We start from the raw sequence: 12,872 nt of genomic DNA, 5'->3' as shown, positions 1-12,872 counted from the left end.
AAAAACCTCCAGTGATGGAGCGCCCATGATTTCTGGGGCGGGGGTGTGTGTTAAGCTGTTCCACTGGTTAATTGTCCTCACTGTCAGGAACTCTCTCCTTAATTCCAGGTTGCTTCTCTCGTTGGTCAGCTTCTAACCATTGTTTCTTCTCCTGCCCTCTGGTGCTTTGGAGAATAATTTGATGCCCATTCTGAACTCTCAAAGACATGGCAAATAATTAGTTAGCCACTAATTAGCCAACCCCATGTGGGTCTAACCCGTTGTGTGTCTGGTTTGCGGGTCTGAGTGGGCAGGTGGCACACTCTGTCAACAGCCAGCTCTGATCCTTCGGAGTAATTTCTCCTATCATTATGTTGATTTCTGGAGCTTGCACAAATCCAGACTGGTATCTAAGAAATCAGAGATACTAATGTTCAGGGATTCAGAACAAAAATCAGGAAGCTTCTTCCATCAAACAATTTTCTGAGGACCAAAAGAACCTGAGGGTATATTGTTTATTTTTATTTTTAAAACCAGACTGAAGGCAGAAAGAAGAAAATGTATTTGTTCCCTATGCCATCCATCTGGTAAACCTGTAAGATTTGTTTTTCTCATCATGTATATGTATACATCCGAACTAGGCTATGTTGTTTCTCTGGGCCACATATGTATGCGTATGTGGGTATATGCATAATTTATTTTATTTATTTTTTCTCATGTTTATGCAGTGTATATTGAGAGCTGTATGCAATGAAATCTCATTTCAATGTATGTTGATTAGTGTACATTTAAAGTGGCAATAAAGTTATTATTCTACTCTACTCTACTCTACTCTACTCTACTCTACTCTACTCTACTCTATTCTATTCTGTTTCTTTATTTGGTTCTATTCTGTTCTTATTTCTATATTCTATTCTTATTTCTCTGTTCTGTTCTATTCTGTTCTGTTCTTATTTCTATAAAGGTAAAGGTAAAGGTTCCCCCGCACATGCGTGCTAGTTGTTTCCGACTCTAGGGGCCGGTGCTCATCTCCGTTTCAAAGCCTAAGAGCCAGCGCTTGTCCAAGGACGTCTCCGTGGTTATGTGGCCGGCATGACTAGATGCCAAAGGCACACGGAACGCTGTTACCTTCCCACCGTAGTGGTCCCTATTTTTCTACTTGCATTTTTATGTGCTTTTGAACTGCTAGGTTGGCAGAAGCTGGGACGAGTAACAGGCGCTCACTCTGCTACGCGGCACTCGGGATTCGACCTGCCAAACTGCCGACCATCTGATCGACAAGCTCAGTGTCCTAACCCACTGAGCCACCGCGTCCCTTATTTCTATATTCTATTCTTATTTCTCTGTTTTGTTTTGTTCTGTTCTGTTCTTATTTCTATATTCTATTTTATTCTATTCTATTTTTCTATTCTGTTCTATTCTATTCTTTGTATATTCTATTCTATTCTATTCTATTCTATTCTATTCTATTCTATTCTATTCTATTCTATTCTATTCTATTCTATTCTATTCTATTCTAAAGCTATGTGGACTTCAACTCCCAGAATTCCCCAGCCAGTTTGCTGGTTGCAAAATTCTGGGATTTGAAGCCTGCACATGGTGGCTAGGGAATTCTGGGACTTAAAGTCCACACATCTTAAGGTTGCCAAATTTGAAAAGCACTGCTTTAAAGTCTTCTAACTTGACCTTCAAGAGTTCATGGGACTACACCTGCCAGAATCCCCAGCCAATGCACCCAAGGCCTTGCAGTCTGCTAGATGAGCAGCCCAGACTGGGGAAAGTGGATGCAGAGGAAGGGGCTGATTCTCTTTTTGAATCAGCTACAAGGCAATTTGACAGCATTTCCCAAATATAATATAAAACCACAAGCCCAGTTTCTAAGCAGCAGTACTTAACCAGAGCAGTATAAAATCCTCATAATAACAATTAATCAAAAGGATAAGTCTTGGAACTATCAAACACTGTGCATATTTTCATAATTTTTAAGCTGGTTTTGCCTAAAGGGTTTTGAAACTACACGTGCATGTTCTTGTGAATCCACTAACCATCACTGAAGCACCCACAACTTCTGCCGGCAAGCTGTTCCTCTGATTAATTGTTCTGTCAGGAAATTTCTTCCTAGTTGTAGGCTGCTTCTCTCCTTGATTAGTTTCCATCCGTTGATTCTGGTCCTGCCTTCAGGCGCTTTGGAGAATAGCTTGACTGCCTCTTCTTTGGGGCAGCCCCTGAGATATTGGAAGACAGCTATCATGTCACCCTTTTCCCTTCTCTTCATTAAACCAGCCGTTCCCAATTCCAGCAGCCGTTCCTTATATGTTTGAGCCTCCAGACTTCTAATCATCTTTGTTGCTCTTCTCTGCACTCTTTCTAGAGTCTCAACAACTTTTTTACATCATGGTGACCAAAACTGGATGCAGTATTCCAAGTGTGGTCTTACCAAGGCCTTTTAAAGTGGTATTTATTAATACTCCACGTGATCTTGATTCTATCCCTCTGTTAATGCAGCCTAGCACTGTCTTGTCTTTTGGGGCAGCTGCAGCACACGGCTGGCTCATATTTAAGTGACTGTCCATTAGGACTCCAAGATCCCTCTCACAGTTGCTACTATTGGGCAAAGTACCACCTGTACTATACTTGAATATGTGCAATGGGTGAAACCAGAATTAAACAAACTGCACTGTGCCTTCCAGGTTTGGATGTTCCCCCTTCTTTCTCTCTGGTCCAACACCATTTTTCCTCCCTCACACAAAATTTCCTGTGGAGCTTCTGGTATTGTTTTTTCAGAATCTTCCATCTCTTGTGAAGCCATTTTCCCCACTTCAAATAAATTGCAGCCATAATAGCTTATTCAACATTTCAACTTTTAACTAAAAGACCTCAGTCAGTCACTGTATTTTTCCCCACCATTAATATGCTTGTGTTTGGTGAAGAAAAAGTCTCCCTCCCCCCTGTGTATTTTGAAAGGGAAATATGCCCATATAAGTTTGGCAGAAAACCTTCCAGTCAACCGGAAAATTCCAGCCAAACCAGTTTAAATTGGCACATTCCAAGCTTCTAATTGTGAAATCTTTCAGAAGAAGATGCCTGATTTAATCTTTGGAGTGAGCCAGGTGAGCACACTTGGTTTTACATCCAGCTTTTTTTATTTGGCAAAGACTTGTGGTTGGCACAACTGTTCTTAATTTAGCATGAATGGACAAACAACAGCCCTCATTGCACTGAAGAGGCAAGAAACAAACCAAGTAGAACAGGCAGAATTTATCATTGAAATTATCCAGAACGCAGCAATCAGATCCCGAAACAGCCACTTCTTGGCAATTTATTTTATTTCTTTATTTTGATCCCACCTATTAGTTTTTACAAATAAATCAAGGCAACAAACATAGTTAATCTTCCTCCCTGTATTTTACCCCACAGCAACAACCTTGTGAGGTGGGTTGGGCTGAGAGAGAGAGAGAGAGAGAGAGAGAGAGAGAGAGAGAGAGAGAGAGAGAGAGAGAGAGAGAGAGAGAGAGAGAGAGAGAGAGAGAGAGAGACTGGCCCAGTCACTTAGCTGACTTTCATGCCCTAAGGCAGAGGTCTTCAAACTCGGCCCTTTTATGACTCATGGACTTCAACTCCCAGAATTCCTCAGCCAGGCACGCTGGCTGAGGAATTCTGGGAATTGAAGTCCATGAGTCATAAAAGGGCCGAGTTTGAAGACCCCTGCCCCAAGGCCTAAGGGAAGACTAGAATTCATCATCTCCTGGCGATTGGCCCAAAGTTACCCAGCTGGCATTCGTGCCTAAGGTGGGAGTAGAACTCTTTGTCTCCTAGTGATTGGCCCAGAGTTATCCAATTGGCTTTCATGTGTAATGTGGAATTAGAACTCACCATCTCTTGGTGATTGGTCCAGTCACCCAGTCAGCTTTCGTGCCTAAGGCGGGACTAGAACTTACTGTCTCCTTGTGATTGGCTCTCAGTCACCCAGGTGGCGTTCATGCCTAAAGTGGGACTAGAACTCACCAGTCTCCTGGTTTCTAGACTGATGCCTTAATTGCTAGACCAAACTGGTTCTGTGTTGACATTGAATCTGCAATGTACATGCCTGCACCTCGTGAACAAATGTTACACCTGATTTTTAATAGCATACTGTCATGATTCCGACAGATGAAACTCTTCAAAGAACTTTGAGGCATTGTTTACCTTAAAGAATCTTTATTTGAGTAGCATAGCATCGACACTAACATAATCAAAGCCAAAATCTGAATTCCCCTCCCCTGGGCACATAGTATCAAAGCACAATTCCCTCCCCCAGTTAACAGTCATAAATCACATTCCCCAAATAGTTTGAAATGCAGGCTCTCCCTCCAGTTCTCCAGCCTGCCAATTCTTATCATCTCTTATTTCAATAACCTTGGTTCTCACACTAGGTTCAGTATTGTTATGTCTAGCTAGACTCTCATGCTCATTCGTCCCTCCCCCCAGCATTATCTAACTCTAACTCTATAAGCAAAAGCAGCAGAAGGAAATGGTTGCATCTCCATCTGTTGTCAATGCAAAAACATCTGGTGTTAGCAGCATTGACAACATACAAAGGACCTATCCCAATCATAAAGTGGGCACAATCAGAACAGTGAGGCCGGGGTGTTGTTGTTGTTGTTGTTGTTAGTTGCGAAGTCGTGTCCGACCCATTGCGACCCTATGGACAATGTTCCTCCAGGCCTTCCTGTCCTCTGCCATCTTCTGGAGTCCATTTAAGCTCACGCCTCCTGCTTCAGTGCCTCCATCCAGCCACCTCATTCTCTGTCGTCCCCTTCTTCTCTTGCCCTCCATCTTTCCCAGCATGAGGCTCTTCTCCAGTGAGTCCTTCCTTCTCATTAGGTGGCCAAAGTATTTGAGTTTTAGCTTCAGGATCTGGCCTTCTAAAGAGCAGTCAGGGTTGATCTCCTCTAGGACTGACCGGTTTGATCGCCTTGCAGTCCAAGGGACTCGCAGGAGTCTTCTCCAGCACCATAGTTCAAAGGCCTCCATTCTTTGGTGCTCAGCCTTTCTTATGGTCCAGCTTTCACTGCCATACATTGCAACTGGGAAGACCATAGCCTTGACTATACGCATGGTTGTTGGCAGGGTGATGTCTCTGCTTTTTAGTGTGCTGTCTAGATTTGCCATGGCTTTCCTCCCCAGGAGCAAGCGTCTTTTAATTTCTTGGCTGCAGTCCCCATCTGCGGTGATCTTGGAGCCCAGGAAAATAAAATCTGTCACTACCTCCATTTCTTCCCCATCTATTTGCCAGGAATTGAGAGGGCCGGATGCCATGATCTTGGTTTTCTTAATGTTTAGTTTCAACCCAAGTTTTCCACTCCACTCGCAACAAGAGGCTCTTTAGTTCTTATTCACTTTCTGCTAGGGTGTTAGCAGAACAGAAATGGATGAAAATAAGGTGTTGAAGTAGAGTCGAAAAGAAACTTTCCCTCCACATGTAGCTTCGGATCATTCCCCTCCATAAACCAATGAACAAGTACATGTTGTCCTCCACTTATGATCATAACTGAGCCCAAAGTTTCATTGCTAAGTAAGAGGGAGGGAGTTTTGCCCCATTTTAGGACAAGTGAATCACTGAGATTGTTAAATTAAATCAATCAGAACAGAGCTGGAAGGGATGTTCAAGGTCATCTAGTCCAGCTCCCTGCTCAAGCAGGAGACCCTATATTATTTGAGACAGGTGACTGTCCAGTCTCTTCTTAAAAACCTCCAGTGATGAAGCATCCACAACTTCTGTTCCACTGGTTAAATTGTTCTGACTTTTAAGAAGTTTCTCCTTAATGCCAGGTTGCTTCTCTCTTGATTAGTTTCCACCCATTGTTTCTTGTCCTGCCCTCTGGAGCTTTGGAAAAATAAGTTGATCCCCTCCTCTTTGTGGCAGCCCCTCAAATACTGGAATACCGCTATCATATCCCCACTAGTCTTTTTTTTTCTCTAAACTAGCCATACCCAGTTCCAGCAACTGTTTCTTGTATGTTTTAGTCTCCAGGCCTTTAATCTTCTTAGTTGCTCTTCTCTGAACTTTTTCTGAAGTCTCAGCATCTTTTTTGTAGTGTGGTGACCAAAACTGGATGCCGTATTGCAGGTGTGGCTTTACTAAGGCTTGATAAAGTAATACTAACACTTCACGTGATTTTTGATTCAATGCCTCTGTTTACACAACCAAGGGTTGTATTTAGTAACCTGGTTAGCAAGCTGATTGTTAAGTGAATCTAGCTTCCCCGTTGATTGTGTTTGTCAGAAGGTCACAAAAACGTGATGACATGACCCCCGGGGACATTGCAACTGTTGACTCAGCCTTCTATCCTTCCGAGGTAGGTAAAATGAGGACCCAGATTGTTGGGGGCAATTAAGCTGACTTTGTAATAATGCCGCTTGGGGGTGTGTGTGTGAAAGCCCTAATAAGCAGGCATATACATAGAATGAAGGCTACTGCTAAGCTTGTAAGCCGCCCTGAGTCTTCGGAGAAGGGCGGGATATAAATGGAATTAAAATAAATAAAATAAATAAATAAATATGAATCGGTTGCCAAGTGTCCCATTTTTTTCATCACTTAGAACAACATTGGCTCGGAGGCAACAGAAATGTATACGCTCCTTGGAAGTGTTTGGCTTTGGTTCACCCCCTAAGGTTAGCAAGTTGTGTGAAGTATCCAGCCTTTCTAGCATTCCCAAGCCCCTGAGATTTTAAGCAAAGCTGAAGGTAATGGACATTGACATGTGTACAAATCACTAGGGCAGGCGTCTTCAAACTTGGGCCTTTTATGACTTGTGGATTTCAACTTAGCTATTTGCTAAGCACATTGGTTTGTGCTTAAATTGTAAGCCACCCTGAGTCTTCGGAGAAGGGCGGGATATAAATGGGATTAAAAATAAAAAAAACTCCTAGAATTCCTCAGCCAGGCACGCTGGCTGAAGAATTCTGGGAGTTGAAGTCACTTGTGGTCATAAAGGGGCCAAGTTTGAAGACCCCTGTATTAGGGAGTTGTGTGAGCCTCACAAGTAACCTTGAGAAGATCACAAAGTATGTGATTTGCATTTGCTGATGTATACTAATCCCGTAATTTGTATTATTTGCATGGTGGAACCAGGACACACCTGATATCACACCCTTTCCTGCTCCTGTTGTGATGGGAAATACCGCACCTGTGTCTGAGGTTGCAAACAATATGACCACTGTACTGGTTTAGCCAAGGTAGGACCAAAATGGGCCCTTCAGTTCCTCACTGTGAAGTACATAGCTTGGTGTGAGGCCTGTTGACTGATCATTGCATTGCCCTTTTATTGCATATAATAAACCCTGATTTACATGAGATGCAACAATTGCAGATGGGCTGTAGTCAAGAATAGAATAGAATAACAGAGTTGGAAGAGACCTTGGAGGTCATCTAGTCCAACCCCCTGCTCAGGCAGGAAACCCTATACCATTTCAGACAAATGGTTGTCCAGTGTTGGAGCATTCACTGCTTCTGGAGGCAGGTTGTTCCACTGATTAATTGTTCTAACTGTCAGGAAATTTCTCTTTAGTTCTAGGTTGCTTCTCTCCTTGGTTAGTTTCCATCTGTTGCTTCTGGTCCTGCCTTCAGGTGCTTTGGAGAATAGTTTGACTGCCTCTTCTTTGGGGCAGCCCCTGAGATCTTAGAAGACTGCTATCATGCCCCTTTGTCTTTCTCTTCACTAAACTGGACATACCCAATTCCAGCAACCATTCCTTATGTTTCAGCCTCCAGTCCCCTGATCATCTTTGTTGCTCTTCTCTACACTCTTTCTAGAGTTTCAACATCTTTTTTACATTATGCTGATGAAAACTGGATGCAGTTTTCCAAGTGTGGCCTTACCAAGGCCTTGTAAAGTGGTATTAACATTTCATGTGATCTTGATTCTATCCCTCTGTTAATGCAGCCTAGCATGGCTGGTTCATATTTAAGTGACTGTCCACTAGGACAGGGCTTTTCAACCTTTTCACCCATTGTACCACTTTTAGGATATGGCAGCATCTGAGTACCACCAGTCGCCAAGCAAGGTGTCAAAAACCTGATGACCAAAAAAAAAGGAAAAAAGTGATGAGGTACAGGTAGTCCTCGACTTACAACAGTCCGCATAGTGACTGTTTGAAGTTTATTTATTATTTATTTATTTATTAATTTAATTTATATACCGCCCTTCTCTCAAGAGACTCAGGGCGGTGAACAGGGCAATACATAAAAATAGGATACAAAAATTAAAATTATTAAAACATAATTAAACAATGCCCATAAATAATACAGATTTAAAATTGAAGTAGTAATAAAATCCCACCCCGTCCCATCAGGCCAGGCCCGCTTGTTTAAAAAGATGGGTTTTAAGATCGCGCCGGAAGGAGCGGAGATCGGGCGCCATCCGGAGCTCTACCGGAAGATGGTTCCATAAATCCGGTGCACCCACAGAGAATGCTCTCCCCCTGGGGGCCACCAGTCGGCATTCTTTGACCGGCGGCACCCTGAGGAGGCCCTCTCTGTGGGATCGTACTGGGCGGAGGGAAGTTGACGCCGGCTGCAGGTGCTCCCCAAGGTATTCTGGACCCATGCCATGGAGGGCTTTGTAGGTCATAACCAACACCTTGAACCTCACCCGGAAGACAACTGGCAACCAATGCAGCTCGCGGAGCAAAGATGTAACACGGGAGTATCGGGAAACCCCCGATACAACTCTCGCGGCTGCATTCTGTACCAGCTGGAGCCTCCGAGTGGTCTTCAAGGGTAGCCCCATGTAGAGAGCGTTGCAGTAATCAAGACGAGAGGTCACGAGCGCATGAGTGACCGTGCGCAAGGCATCCCGGTCTAGATAGGGCCGCAACTGGCGCACCAGGCGAACCTGGGCGAACGCCCCCCTAGTCAAAGCTACAATATGATCTTCTAAGGAAAGTTGTGCATCCAGGAGGACTCCCAAGTTGCGAGCCCTATCTACAGGAGGTAGTGACTCACCCCCCATAATGAGGGGTGGGATATCCTGAATATCACGGGATGCCGGTACGCACAGCCACTCCGTCTTGTCAGGGTTGAGACGAAGCCTGTTCCTCCCCATCCAGACCCGGACCGCCTCCAGGCACCGGGACATCACGTCGAGGGCATCACTGGGGTGGTTTGGGGTCGAAATGAAAAGTTGGGTATCATCAGCATACTGATGATACCCAACTCCAAAACCACGAATGATCTCACCCAGCAGTTTCATGTAGATGTTGAACAGAAGGGGCGAGAGGACCGACCCCTGAGGGACTCCACAAGCGAGAGGCCTCGCGGTCGGCCTCTGCCCCCCTGCCAACACCGACTGCGAGCGTCCCAGGAGATAGGAGGAGAACCACTGAAGAACCGTGCCTCCCACTCCCAATCCCCTGAGACGCCGCAGCAAGATACCATGGTCGATGGTATCGAAAGCCGCTGAGAGGTCTAATAGGACTAGAACAGAGGAGTATCCTCTATCCCGAGCCCTCCAGAGATCATTCACCAGCGCGACCAATGCCGTCTCCGTGCTGTACCCGGGCCTGAAGCCCGATTGGTACGGGTCTAGATAATCCGCTTCATCCAGGACCAGAGGGAGCTGATGCGCCACCACACTCTCAACAACCTTCGCAAGAAAGCGAAGGTTGGAGACCGGACGAAAGTTATTTAAAACAGCCGGGTCCAAGGCAGGCTTCTTGAGGAGGGGTCTCACCACCGCCTCTTTCAGGGCGGCGGGAAAACTACCCTCACTCAAAGAAGCAGATATAACCGCCTGGAACCAGCCTTGTGTCCCCTCCCGGGCTGCATAAACCAGCCAGGAAGGGCACGGGTCCAATAAACATGTGGTGGAGCTCAGCCTCCCCATGATCCTGTCCACTTCCTCCGGAGTCACAGGATCGAACTCCTCCCAGGTGACATTGACAAGATCGCTCGCGTCCTGATCGTCCGATACTGCCCAGTCGGAGTCCAAACCGGTCCGAATCCGAGCGATTTTGTCCGACAGATGTTGACTAAATTCCTCGGCACGCCCCTGCAAGGGTTCCCCACTAACCTCCTGGTTAAGGAGGGAGCGGGTCACCCTAAACAAGGTGGCCGGGCGATTATCTGCGGACGCGATGAGGGCAGCGAAGTAGTTAGATCTCGCTACCCTCATCGCTGCGAGATAAGACCTAATATGGGTTCTTAGTCGCAATCGGTCGGAATCAGATCGGCTGGACCTCCAAACGCTCTCTAGGCCCCGTCTCCGACGCTTCATCTCCCGGAGCTCTGCGGAGAACCATGGAGCCCATTGGGATCTGCGCCGGGTCAGGGGCCGCAAGGGTACAACTCGGTCAAGTGCCTCCGTGGCCGTCCTTTCCCAGGCTTCCACTAAGGCATCTGCCGAGTTGTGAGCTGAGGAGGCAGGTGGGGGCCCCAGCGCTGCCTGAAACCTCTCAGGGTCCATTAAGCGCCTGGGGCGGAACCATCTAGTTGGCTCAACAACCCCACGGTGGGGAGTGGCAAAATGGAAGACCAGCCGCAGGAGATGATGATCGGTCCATGACAGGGGCATAACAATTGGGGAGCCCCCACCAAGATCATCTAACCACCGACCAGATAAGAAAACCAAGTCAAGGGTGTGACCTCCCTCATGGGTCGGTCCATGAATTACCTGCGTCAGGTCCATGGCCGTCATGGAAGCCATGAACTCCCGAGCTAACTCAGATACTCCTCCCAGGGATGGTAGATTGAAGTCTCCCAAAACCATAAGTTTGGGAAACTCAATCACCAGCCCTGAGAGGATATCGAGAAGCTCAGGCAGGGCTGCTGCTACGCGACTAGGCGAAAGGTACGCAAGCAGCAAGCCCAACTGCGCCCTAGGACCAAACCTCAATAAGAGAGATTCACACCCGACTATCTGAGGAACGGTGGCCTCCTGCGGACATAAGGTCTCCCTCATAACCACAGCCACTCCCCCACCCCTGCCCTGAGTCCGAGGCCGGTGTAGCACCCAGAAGCCTGGTGGGCAAAGATCAACCAGGGGGATACCACCCTCTGGGCCCAACCAGGTTTCCGTGATGCAAGCCAGGTCCGCTTGCTCACCCTCGACTAGATCCCGGACGAGGGGAGCCTTATTAGCAACGGACCTGGCATTTAGATACACCAGTCGGAGTTCAGGTGGCTGCACATCCCCGCTCCCAGAACCTTGGGTCGAAGGCAGAGGGTCGGAGCGCCTCACCGCTTGTAAATAGCGGAGAGGCCCTCCCGGAGGTCGATACGGCCCTCTGATCTTACACCTGCTGCCATTCCCTATCGTCGTGGGGATTGGCAATCCCACGACCCGCTCCAGAGCTCCGGAGATGACACTGAAAAAAGTGCCTCCCAAGTCACAGCCAAGCAAGACACCTGCCTGCCTGCCCGGTGGCGCTCTTCCTCCTATACGAGGTTTTCATTGTTGTGAGCATTTCTGCTGAGGATTGGCAGCGGGAGTGGGGTGGGGGTGTGTATTTGGTTTTTATTCCGCCTGTCTGCTGGGTGGTTGCAGCAGGTTTTGGTCACTTCACATGACCCTGGGACACTGTGACCATCATAAATATGAATCACTTGCCAAGCATCTGAATGTAAATCACAAGACCCTGGGGATGCTGCAACATTGCAGTTGATCGGCGCTTCTTCTGGGCTCAGCAGAAGTGCCGGGATCAGTGCCGAGATCCAGCTGGAGCCTGGTGCTGATCCTGGCGCTTCCACTGAGCCCTGACAGCCCTGCAGCTCCAGCCGTCACTCACTCAGGCTTGTGCGGTGCTGCCACCAGTTCAGCTCATTCCCCTCCCCCGCTACTACTTTCCTAGGATGGTTGCGTACCACCTGCCAGGTGCCAATGTACCACAGGTGGTACCCGTACCACTGGTTGAAAAGCCGTGCACTAGGACTCTGAGGTCCCTCTCACAGTTGCTACTATTGAGGGAGGTACCACCTATACTATACCTGTGAATTCAGTTTTTCTTGTCTAAATGTAGAACCTTACTTTTTTCACCACTGAATTGCACTTTCTTAGATAGCGTCCAATGTTCAAGTCTGTCAAGAACCTTTTGTATGTTAAGACTATCTTCTGGAGTGCTGGAAATTCCTGCTAGCTTTGTGTCATCTTATAATACCTTGGACAATGGAAAGAAAACTTGCTTTCTGCTCCCACAATGGGCTTGTTTCTCGGCACCAGTGGTGGCCATATATGGAAGCCATCTGATCGACCTTTAGGCACCCTCCTTGAGTTATCCTTATCCAGGGTGATGTAGTATAGTCCTGTGTGGATGATTGAAAGCTGGCATTGACTCAATTGAAAATGTTTGACACAAGATATCAAATCCTGCCTTCCAAAGCACCCTTTGGGCTTAGCCCAGGGGTTTTCCAACTTGGCCCTTTTATGACTTATGGACTTCAACTCCCAGAATTCCTCAGCTAGGTACGCTGAGATGGAACTGTTGCTAAGCGAGGCAGTTGTCAGCTGAATTTTGCCACATTTTACCACTGTTCTTGCTACAGTTATTAAGTGAATCACAGCAGTTGCTAAGTTAGTAACATGGTTGGTAAGCAGATCTGGTTTCCCGGTTGATGTGGCTTAGCAGAAGGTCGCAAAAGGGCATCACATGACCCCAGGACACTGCAACCATCATAAATATGAATCAGTTGAGACTCTACAAAGAGTGCAGAGAGGAGCAGCAAAGATGATCAGGGGACTGGAGGCTAAAACATATAAAGAATGGTTGTTGGAATTGGGTATGTCTAGTTTAATGAAGAGAAGGACGAAGGGGGACATGATAGTAGTCTTCCAATATCTCAGGGTTGTCCCAAAGAAGAGGGAGTCAAGCTATTCTCCAAAGGACCTGAAGGCAGGACAAGAAACAATGGATGGAAA

This window comes from Vipera ursinii (assembly GCF_947247035.1).
Source record: "Vipera ursinii genome assembly, chromosome: 5".
Taxonomy (NCBI): domain Eukaryota; kingdom Metazoa; phylum Chordata; class Lepidosauria; order Squamata; family Viperidae; genus Vipera; species Vipera ursinii.
This window is presented reverse-complemented; position numbering follows the sequence as displayed.